We start from the raw sequence: 10,350 nt of genomic DNA, 5'->3' as shown, positions 1-10,350 counted from the left end.
ATGGGAAGTCCTTTGATGATTGTTTAAGCAATCTTGAGCGAGTTTTGCAGAGATGTGAACAAACAAATCTTGTCCTGAATTGGGGGAAGTGCCACTTTATGGTTAATGAGGGCATTGTCTTGGGTCATAAAATTTCTGAAAGAGGTATTGAAGTGGACCAAGCTAAGGTTGATGCAATTGAGAAAATGCCATGTCCTAAGGACATCAAAGGTATTCGTAGTTTCCTAGTGTCGGTGTACTAAAGTATGGGTACTTTTGTACCCCTTACTAGTGCACAGGCAGTCGCGGCGATGCCTGCTGCAGGGCCTGGCAAGGCAGAGGAAGGAAAATCCCGAAGGCCACCAAGACAGATGCTCGAAGCGCGAGGGGCGAGGGGCAAGCTGGACCGCCCCCGACAAGGACCTTGCCGGGGGCGGCCTGCACAAACACCAGCAAGTCCATCACCCTTAGGACTGAGAGCTCTGACACCATCAACAATGTTAAGACCAAGATCTGGAAAGTGCATGCTTGATAGCATGCAAATCCTCATAAAGATTGACGGCCCACAGCTCCACGTGGGACCAGAAGACGAACACCCCCAGCAAGACCCTTGCCAGGGATGATCGCTGGGCCGTGGCCAGACCCGCGCCCGGCAAGGTCTCGCCACCTCACCACCACTCCAGTGCAACGATAGGCATGCCAACTAAGCAGGCGCCTGCGTGGCGGCATGCAGATCTTTGTGGAAGCTTACCATTGCGCCAACACAACAACTGGTTGGCCAGCGTGGCGCTGCATGCCTCGTCCACCCGGACGCGTGTCAAGGCGAGGAGGAGCAGCGAAGGATGAGATGGCCTCTGTTGCCGTCCCCAATAAAGCGAGAGGACATGTAGGCAACGCATTAAATGCACTTGTCCTACATTGATCGAGCGATAAGCTCGTACAACTGTAGCTTGCCACCTCCCGTGTGCCACTGTGGCAACCCATTTGCATATAAAAGGAGGCCCAAGGCATACAGTGCGAGGATTTGGACTTTTGGACAAAGCACGCACCATAGCTAGTTCAAGAACTCAAGAACACTCATATAACCAGACAAGCAGGATTAGGGTATTACGCATCTTTGCCGCCCGAACCTAGATAAAAATCCCCTGTGTGCTAACGGCTCGACCTGCTCTTCGTGCATCTAATCCCCCGCCGAATGTAGAAGGGATCCTTGTGACCCCATAGGTGATCGGTTTTCCTGACATCTTTGGCGCGCCAAGTAGGGGGCATTAGTTGCGAGAATCTGGTCCGTAGTTAGTACACTAGTTTCTTCGTCGCCATGGCTCTGAAGAAGAAGACGACCTCAGCGGCCGGCCTGATCAAGGTTGTCCGCGCCACCCTGGTGCAAAGGGCTGGGCGAGAAGCAGCATCTACGGCCGTGATGATGATCTTCATAGCAACAAAAAGCTAAGTCAACTAAACTTTGAGTAATTCTTCCTTTTTATAATGTTATCCCCCTCTATGGTTTCGGTCCTTGTATGGAGAACCTGTACGCGAAAGGAACCCTGCTGCAATTGGCAACGCGCCTGTTCTATTTCAATACCGCTCAACAGTTCGGGTGCTGTGCTCTGCTAAGAACGGTGGGGTACCTTGCCATAATCAACAGCGCCCCTGTTCTGCTTCGAGTCTGCTCGATAGTTCAGGTGATTGTGCCAAGAGCGGCAAGGTAACCTGCTGGCATCGACGCCCTCCGCAGGCTGCTAAGGATCCGTCCTTCTAGCGCCTACAACAAGGGTTGCACATGCCGGCAGGCCTATCCAACTAAGCGTAGGGTGCAGAAAGTACAAGGATGAACTAAAATGGGAAGATAACACGCAACTAATTCAAAGCACAACAAAAGTTATGTTACATCAAAAGTTGTCGCGATTCTGATTTAAGATAATCTGTCTTGGGAACGAACTCGCATCAGCAACAAGGAATGAAGCAGTTAATCCTGGCGCTAGCCCTCCAGCCTCGCGACTCCGCTGACGCAACTGATGATGGGCTCGATGCGCTCCTCGAGCGCCTGACGGTCGACGTCCTCCAGCAAGCTGTCGAGGCCTGAGCAAAGTCGACGCTGGGGTTCTAGTGCGCCACCTTGGTGAGCACCTTGATCAAGGCATCCCAGCAAAGCTGTCGGGACTCCTTGGCCAGGTAGGCCGCCCTGGTGGATTGGATCAGTTTCAGGGCGTCAAGGACACGCTCGAAGAATAGGGACAGCCTGGCGCTCTCGGCCACGTTCGCCTCATGGGAGAACCTGAAGTTTGGCATGCCCATGGCAGTCAGTTGCGTAGTGAGCTTCTCCGTGACGTCCATAAGGTGGCTGGTCCAAAGCTTCGTGCTCTCCACGAGCTTGTTGTGGGAAGAGGCGGCAGTCCGTAGTAGCAGCCGCTCATCCACGAGATCCTTGGCCAGGATCTGCTCCCGAGCCTGGGACTCCGAGAGCATCTTCTCCTGGCTGTCCAGCTTCAACTTCAAATCATCGATGGACTCGTTGGCCTTGGAAAGCATCTTGGTTTTGTTAGTTATGGTGGTCTGCATTTCCTCCAGGTCGTAAAGAGCCTTCTCTCTGTCGTCCTTGAGCGTGGAGATCTCCTGAGTGAGCCTTGCCAGGTCCGCCTCCAGCTTTTCCACCTTGCTGGCCAGCACAATCCTGGTTGCCTCTGCCACCTCAGCACGGTCGACGACTGCTACCTCTTGAGCACTGCATTGGATTTCTCCGAAGAGGAGAGGATGATGCAGCAAAGTAGCGTAAGTATTTCCCTCAGTTTTTGAGAACCAAGGTATCAATCCAGTAGGAGACCACGCACAAGTCCCTCGTACCTACACAAAACGATAGCAACTCGCAACCAACGCCATTAGGGGTTGTCAATCCCTTCATGGTCACTTACGAAAGTAAGATCTAATAGAGATGATAAATAATATTTTTGGTATTTTTGATAGATAGATGCAAAGTAAAAAGTAAAAGGCAAAGTAAAAAAACAAAGCAAGTAAATAAAGCGATAGAGATTGATAAGATGAGAATAGACCCGGGGGCCATAGGTTTCACTAGTGACTTCTCTCAAGAGAATAAATATTCTACGGTGGGTGAACAAATTACTGTTGAGCAATTGACAGAATTGAGCATAGTTATGAGTATATCGAGGCAATGATCATGTATATAGGCATCACGTCCAAGACAAGTAGATCGAAATGATTCTGCATCTACTACTATTACTCCACTCATCGACCGCTATCCAGCATGCATCTAGAGTATTAAGTTAAAAATAGAGTAACGCCTTAAGCAAGATGACATGATGTAGAGGGATAAATTCATGCAATATGATTAAAAAAACCATCTTGTTATCCTCGATGGCAACAATACAATACATGCCTTGCAACCCTTTCTGTCACTGGGTAAGGACACCGCAAGATCGAACCCAAAGCTAAGCATTTCTCCCATTGCAAGAACTACCAATCTAGTTGGCCAAACCAAAAAGGATAATTCGAAGAGACTTGCAAAGATAACTCAATCATACATAAAAGAATTCAGAGAAGAATCAAATATTTTCCATAGATAATACTGGATCATAAACCCACAATTCATCGGTCTCAACAAACACACCGCAAAAAGAAGATTACATCGAATAGATCTCCACAAGAGAGGGGGAGAACATTGTATTGAGATCCAAAAAGAGAGAAGAAGCCATCTAGCTACTAGCTATATATGGACCCGAAGGTCTGAAGTAAACTACTCACACTTCATCGGAGGGGCTATGGTGTTGATGTAGAAGCCCTCCATGGTGGATGCCCCCTCCGGCGGAGCTCCGGAACAGGCCCCAAGATGGGATCTCGTGGATACAGAAGGTTGCGGTGGTGGAATTAGGTTTTTGGCTCCTGTTCTGATCATTCGCGGATACGTAGGTATATATAGGAGGAAGGAGTACGTTGGTGGAGCATCAGGGGGCCCACGAGGTAGGGGGGCGCGCCCAGGGGGGCACCCTCCACCCTCGTGACCGCCTCTGGCACTTCTTGGAGTAGGGTCCAAGTCTCCTGGATCACGTTCAGTTGGAAAATCACGTTCCCGAAGGTTTCATTCCGTTTGGACTCCTTTTGATATTTCGTTTATTCGAAACACTGAAATAGAAAAAAAAAACAACAATTCTGGGCTGGGCCTCTGGTTAATAGGTTAGTCCCAAAAATAATATAAAAGTGGAAAATAAAGCCCAATATAGTCCAAAACAGTAGATAAAGTAGCATGGAGCAATCAAAAATTATAGATACGTTGGAGACGTATCAACGACCTCCTTCAGCTTGCCAGCATGGTCAAGGGCCAGAGCATCAAGCGCTGCCTGGTGCTTCTACGCCAGGTCTCGGGTTTGCTGCACAACAAGCTTCTCGATCTCTTCATCCTTGGCGCGAAGCGTGGCGGTAAGCGCCGCCTCGCGAGCGACCAAGTCCTCCTCCTGGACATCGAGCGAGATGCGGTGCTGCGCCTGGTCGGACTCGTCCTTGGCAGCCTTGTCCTTTGCCACCTCCCGCGCCTTCTCGAAATTGGCCTGCTTCAGAAGGAGGTCCCGCTGGCGCTCGCTCAGTTGGATTTGGGAGGCCCTTAGATCTTCCTGAGCCTCGTTGAACCAGGCTTTCATATGGGCGACACACTCCTGGAAGTCTGCCTCGGCCTTGTCCACATCCGCCATCCTGGAGTCCACCTTCTCCTTGCGAGCCAAATGGAGAGCTTGGAGATTGTGGAAGTTAGCGCTCATAGCCTGAAGGAGTTGGTCCTCCTTGGAGCCACCGCTGCCGATGCTCGGTTCGTCAACAACCTGGAGCCCGGCAGCGGTGAGGATCTCTTTGTCAAAGACGTCCCCCTCGATTGGCGCTCTGGTGCCTACCACTCCTGGAATGCTGACGAAGAGGTCATCGCCAACCTTCAAGTACCTGCTTGGGGCAGAGGCTAAGGAGGAGGAGGGTTGGTCATTGATCACCTCCTCCCCGGAAGGATCCTTCAGCCTCTCTAGTGGTGGCCTCGCCGGCCTCCCCGGCGGTACCCATGGCGGCAGCCTTGTCGACCTCTCTGGCAGGCTCCTCGGCCACCTCCTCCCCGGCAGGGTCCTTGCCGGCCTTCCCGGAAAGCCCCGTCGCGGCCTCCTTGGTGGGTCCCTTGGTGGCCTCCTCGGCAGCAATGTTGGTGGCCTCGGCCTCGGCGTCCTTGGCAGTCTCCATGATCACGGCGTCAACGTCCACCTGATTTGCCGAGGGAGGATCTGAAACCAAGGAAGGGAGAAAGGTAAAGCCAAAATCAGGACAATTCAAGACAAAGAAAAGGAAAGAAATCGAGGCAACGACGGCAAGGAACAGGAGAGAATAACTTACCCGTAGTAAGTGGGGAGGATGCATCCCCCTCCCCAGCAACATCTGTTGCCGGGACAGGGTCACCAGCGCCTGTGCCCGCCGCCTCCTCCTCCAAGCGCATGGGCTCGTCAATGGGTGCTCTTGCCGGGGACGCCCCTCCGGTCGGCGTAGTCGATGGGGGCGGCGTGTCCGGGGCGGCCCTGAGTGGCTCCTCCTGCTGCTGCCCCCTCCTGTGGTCCCGGCTAGTCATCAATAAGAAGACGCACTCCAACACCCGCCGGCAAGAAATAAGTGGCAAACTTACGCTGGGGGCTGGAGTGGGGACTGCGCTGGGGGCTGGACTCCGGGCTAGTGAAGATCATCCCCGACGCATGAGGAGTGCTTGTTGGGGGCTCAACACTCGTCGAGGCCTTGGCTCTTTTCACCCTCTGGGCCAGCATCTCCATGTCACTGTAGCAACGAGGTCAAGTCAAGATAAAGCGATTCAAGTAAGGAATAAGAGAATAGATGGGGGAAGTAGAGTACATACTCATCCTCCTCTTCTTCTGCCCTCCTCTTCTTCCTCGGGCTAAATGACCCAAGGTCATATTTGGCCGTCGGGACGGAGCCCGCCGGAGAAGGAGATGGAGTCCTTGCGCGTTCGGCCAAGGGAGAAGCGGCAGCGCATCTGGTTGAGGAGGAAGAAGTGGCAACATGTCTAGTCGAGGAGGAAGCGGTTGCAGCCCTCTTCGCCGCTGCGGCTTCCTCCAGCGCCTCCACGGCCGCGCGCCTCGTCTGGCGCATGGGCTCTGGCGCATTGGAACGTCGTCGCGCGCGGGGCTGCCGCCGGGCTGGATCCAGGGTGATTGGATCCGGTCTTCAATTCGGCAGGCGGATCTGGACGAGCTGGCAGAGTCGGGGCTAATCGCCAAGGGAGCGGCAAGGCTGCCGGAGGGGGAGATGAGTCCCTAGCCTCGACCGGGTGAGTGCGCTCTGCTCGCCACCCACGTCGACCATGGTTTTTCACTTCCCCCCATCCTTTCTTCCGGGGGTTCCTGAACTTTTTCGGTGCTCAACTCCACCATTTCTCCTCCAACACCATCACGTATTTAGCTGCTTTCGTGTCGATGTGCGAGAACTTTCTTGGGGTGTCGACCACACTGGGGCCTTTTCAAACACATCTTCACCATTCGTTCCCAGTCGGTAAAAAAGGCGAAGTCGAGTGACTCGAAAACCCATGTCATCCAGATGTGTGGGGGTTTAGGTATCCAAAAGAGGAATAGGAGTGCCTTTCCTGCCATGACTCTTCCTGACTCCGTTAGAGGCTGGCAGTCGACCTGGTTCTATTGCCAGGATGTCGCGACTCTAGGTCAGTCGACCGGTCTTCCCCACTTCTTGTTTGACCGTGTTCAGACCCCTACTCCACTGAAAGTGACTGCTGATGAGACCATGGAGACAAGGATGTTGGTGGATAGGGTGGTCCAGCTTATCAATGATGGCATTACCGGCATGGACTTGCTGGAAGTGTTCCTCAGTCGACGCATCCAACCTCTCCAAGCTCGCGATCATCCAATGTGGTTGTATTCTGGACCGGATGATACTACTCGGGTCCACCCAGAAGAAGTGTCGTCTGAAACATTATCTTTGTGGCTGAGGAGCATCATAGGCAACTAGGACAATCCCAGAGGATCTAGGCGAGTTGTTCCCTTCAGCAGCGTAAACCCACCCGACAAGGTATGCTTTTTGTTCCGACTTCTTCCCATTCATGCTCCGACTGCACTTGATGTTTACCGACTCTCGTTCGACCAATTTGTTCTGCAGGTGTTCACTGAGATGGACTCGATGCCCAATGGTGAACAAGCTTTGGAGCAGGCCCAGGAGGGTGAGGACAGCGCGGAAGAGAGTGGCGAGTGGGATTCTCAGGGAGACGATGAGGAGGAGGAGATCGAGGAGTTGGACAAGGAGGAGGAAGTTGACTCGCCGCCGTGCTCCGAATGTTGATCCAAACAGCAGCATGATCCGGCTGGCGGGCGCGGGAAAAGCGTGGGTCTGAGTGCCAATACTCAGAAGCGCACTCAGACGTCGACTCTGGAGCCGACGGAGAAGGTGGCTAAACAGCCTAAAGTTGCTCCTCCCAAGGCCCGGAAGACATTGCCGCGAATCAAGATGGACGTCCCCGTTTCCTCAGGGTAGGTATCTTGTTTGTGTTTCCGTAAGTCGACTGAAGATTTTCTTGATCTGGCCGACCAATTCATGTGTCCTTCCAGCCCCACCTCTGCTGCCACTGACATGGACATTGACAAGGCACCAGGAGACAAAGAGGCCACCTCACGAGTTGGTAAGTTCGTTCGACCAAGTTCTATTTAGTCGAGTGGATGGTCAATTGACTGAAAATTTGATACTTCTCTTCTTATGTAGCTCCGCAAGATATCGTTGTGCTTCCTGATGACGAAGAAGAAGAAGTGCATCTACAGGAGAGGAGGAAGAAGAGTGGAGGCTCAAACAGGAGGAAGCTTGAAGTCCAAGTACCTTAGTCGACATCGGCGCCTGAGGCAATAGTTCGGACCAACGTCACATTCGCTAACCCGTTGACGATTGATCGTCCGTCGAGGTCGACTGCACAGACTCCTGCTGCACCGGTGCAACTCCACTCATCCGACCCGGCAACTACTTCGACCCCTCTTGAGCCATCCCTTTTTGCTGCATATCAAACTCCAGACGACTGGCGGGGTGCCGCTAGGGAAGCTCTTCGCCAGGCGAATCTTGTCATGGAGCAGGTGAAAGTGATGCATGAAGCCAGTCAGATAGCTTACAACGCCAGCACTGCCCTTCAGACCAATGTTTAGGTCAGCAAAATTTCGACTGAACTTTTGAATGTTGCTTTATATCTGATCACCCACTGGGTGTTCCTTCATTTAGAACTCAGGAAATCTTCAATTCTGCACTTTTCGAATCAGTGGGGGCACGTCGAGTGCACCCACTGGGTGTAGTCCCCGAGATCGCGGTCGACTGCTGGCAGTCGACTGAGGTCTAATGATGTATCTCTTTTTTTTGAACTCATGCTGAGTATTGATCTGATCTAGTGGGGGCACGCTAAGTGCACCCACTGGGTGTAGTCCTTGAGACTACTGTTGAATATTTGATTCGGCGGTAGTCTTAGAGTAATTCTTTTCCTTTACTGTTCCTTGTATCTATCGACTGACATGTCTGTCTTTCTGGCTACAGAGGTCTAGTGATCTTGGAGCTCGGCTCACCGAGTTAAAGAAGAAGCATATCAGCGTTGAACTTGACCTCGAACTTGCGAAGAAGAATCTGAAGACTGCCCAACAAGAAACGACCATAATGGGAGGTGATCACTCGACCATTTTGTCTGTTTTGTAGCTTTGCACTTCGCACTGGTTTTTCTTTCAGTCTCTTTGAACCGAGTGATTTCACACAAGCAGATGTGCGTAGTGAAAATTGTCAACTTCAGTCTCATCTGAAGAGTGTTGTTTCTTTAGAGAGGATGAAGGAGGCTTTGGAGCAGAAGGATCTGGATCTGGTAGCCGCTCAGAAGGAAGCATGCGAGAAGACGAAGCTTGCGGACCAGAAGCTGGCTTCGGTTAGCAAATTGGAGGAGGAGAACGCAAAGCTGAAGACTGCCATCTCGGACGCTAATCGGGAAGTCGAGCAGCTGAAGAAGGACAAGGAAAATCTAACCACTGAAGTTGGCGGCCTCAAGACCAAGACCGACAAGCTAGAGTCCTATCTGGAGTAACTCGCCGCCAAACTTGTTCTGAAGCTTGAAGGTATGATCGGTCGACTGTGATTAATTTGTTGCCGATTGAACTTTGTTGTCATGCCGTCGACTCATCATTTTTTTGCAATGGGACAAAACTGTGTCAGGACTTTGAGGCTGAAACTGGGTGGGTGGAGACGGGTCTCAACCCCATCAACTGTCCGGTGAAAGATGACACCGCAATGAATCTGCTTCGACTGGAGTCGTGCTTAGATGGCGCGGTTGCTTATCTTGCTCGGCTAAAGGCGACGATGGCCTAAGTGGATGCCAAACTCTGGCCTCAGGCGGAAATGTCTCAAGACCTCGAGTCCTTGATGACTCGACTAAATCAGATTCCAGGCCGAGTGCAAGAGTGGAAAAAATCTTCCGCCAGCTGTGGTGCCAATGTTGCCTTGTCTTTGGTCTGAGTGCACTGCAAGGAGGCCAAGGAAGACAAAATGGCAGCTCTCAAAGTGGCAAACACTAAGAAGCACTCCTTCCAGGACTCCATGGACACCTTCCTCGAGGCAGCCACTCGCATCGCCGACAGCATCGACCTCGACAGCTTCTGCGAAACCCGGCCAGTCCTTCTCCCACCGAGTGATTAAAAAACATTATGCCTGACTTTTATTTGCCTTGGAATGCCGAGTGAACTTGTAACCGTTAAAACTCCTTCGGGCCTGATGCCCGAGCACTTTATTCTGCGGTTAAGAAACTTTGGATTTATCATCTCATATATTGTGTTTGTCTTCGAACGAAATTCATTTTTCTCCCGAATTGTTGTCTGTTTGCTTAGTACAGCTTCTTGAGAAGAATGGCCAGTCGACCGATCTGGAGATCCTTGAGCAACATTGATCAGCTCATCAGCAAGGCACTCAGCAATGGTCTTGGCGTTCCTGTCAACCGATTGGGTGATCCTTGAGCAGCATTGATCAGCTCATCAGCAAGGCACTCATCAATGGTCTTGACATTCCTGTCAACCACTCGGTAAGGTTTTTCAAACTTAGGCGAGCACTAGGCTGCATCTAAGCCCCCGAGTGGGAGGGTTGCTCACCACTCGGTAGGATTTTTCAAACTTAGGCGAGCACGGGACTGCAGCTAAGCCCCCGAGTGGGAGGGTTGCTTACCACTCGGCAGGATTTTTCAAACTTAGGCGAGCACTGGGCTGCAGCTAAGCCCCCGAGTGGGAGGGTCGCTCGCCACTCGGTAGGATTTTTATTACTTAGGCGAGCACTGGGCTGCAGCTAAGCCCCCAAGTGGGAAGCGGACTCACCACTCGGTAG

The sequence above is a fragment of the Triticum dicoccoides genome, chromosome 2B (assembly GCF_002162155.2).
Source record: "Triticum dicoccoides isolate Atlit2015 ecotype Zavitan chromosome 2B, WEW_v2.0, whole genome shotgun sequence".
NCBI classification, from domain to species: domain Eukaryota; kingdom Viridiplantae; phylum Streptophyta; class Magnoliopsida; order Poales; family Poaceae; genus Triticum; species Triticum dicoccoides.
This window is presented reverse-complemented; position numbering follows the sequence as displayed.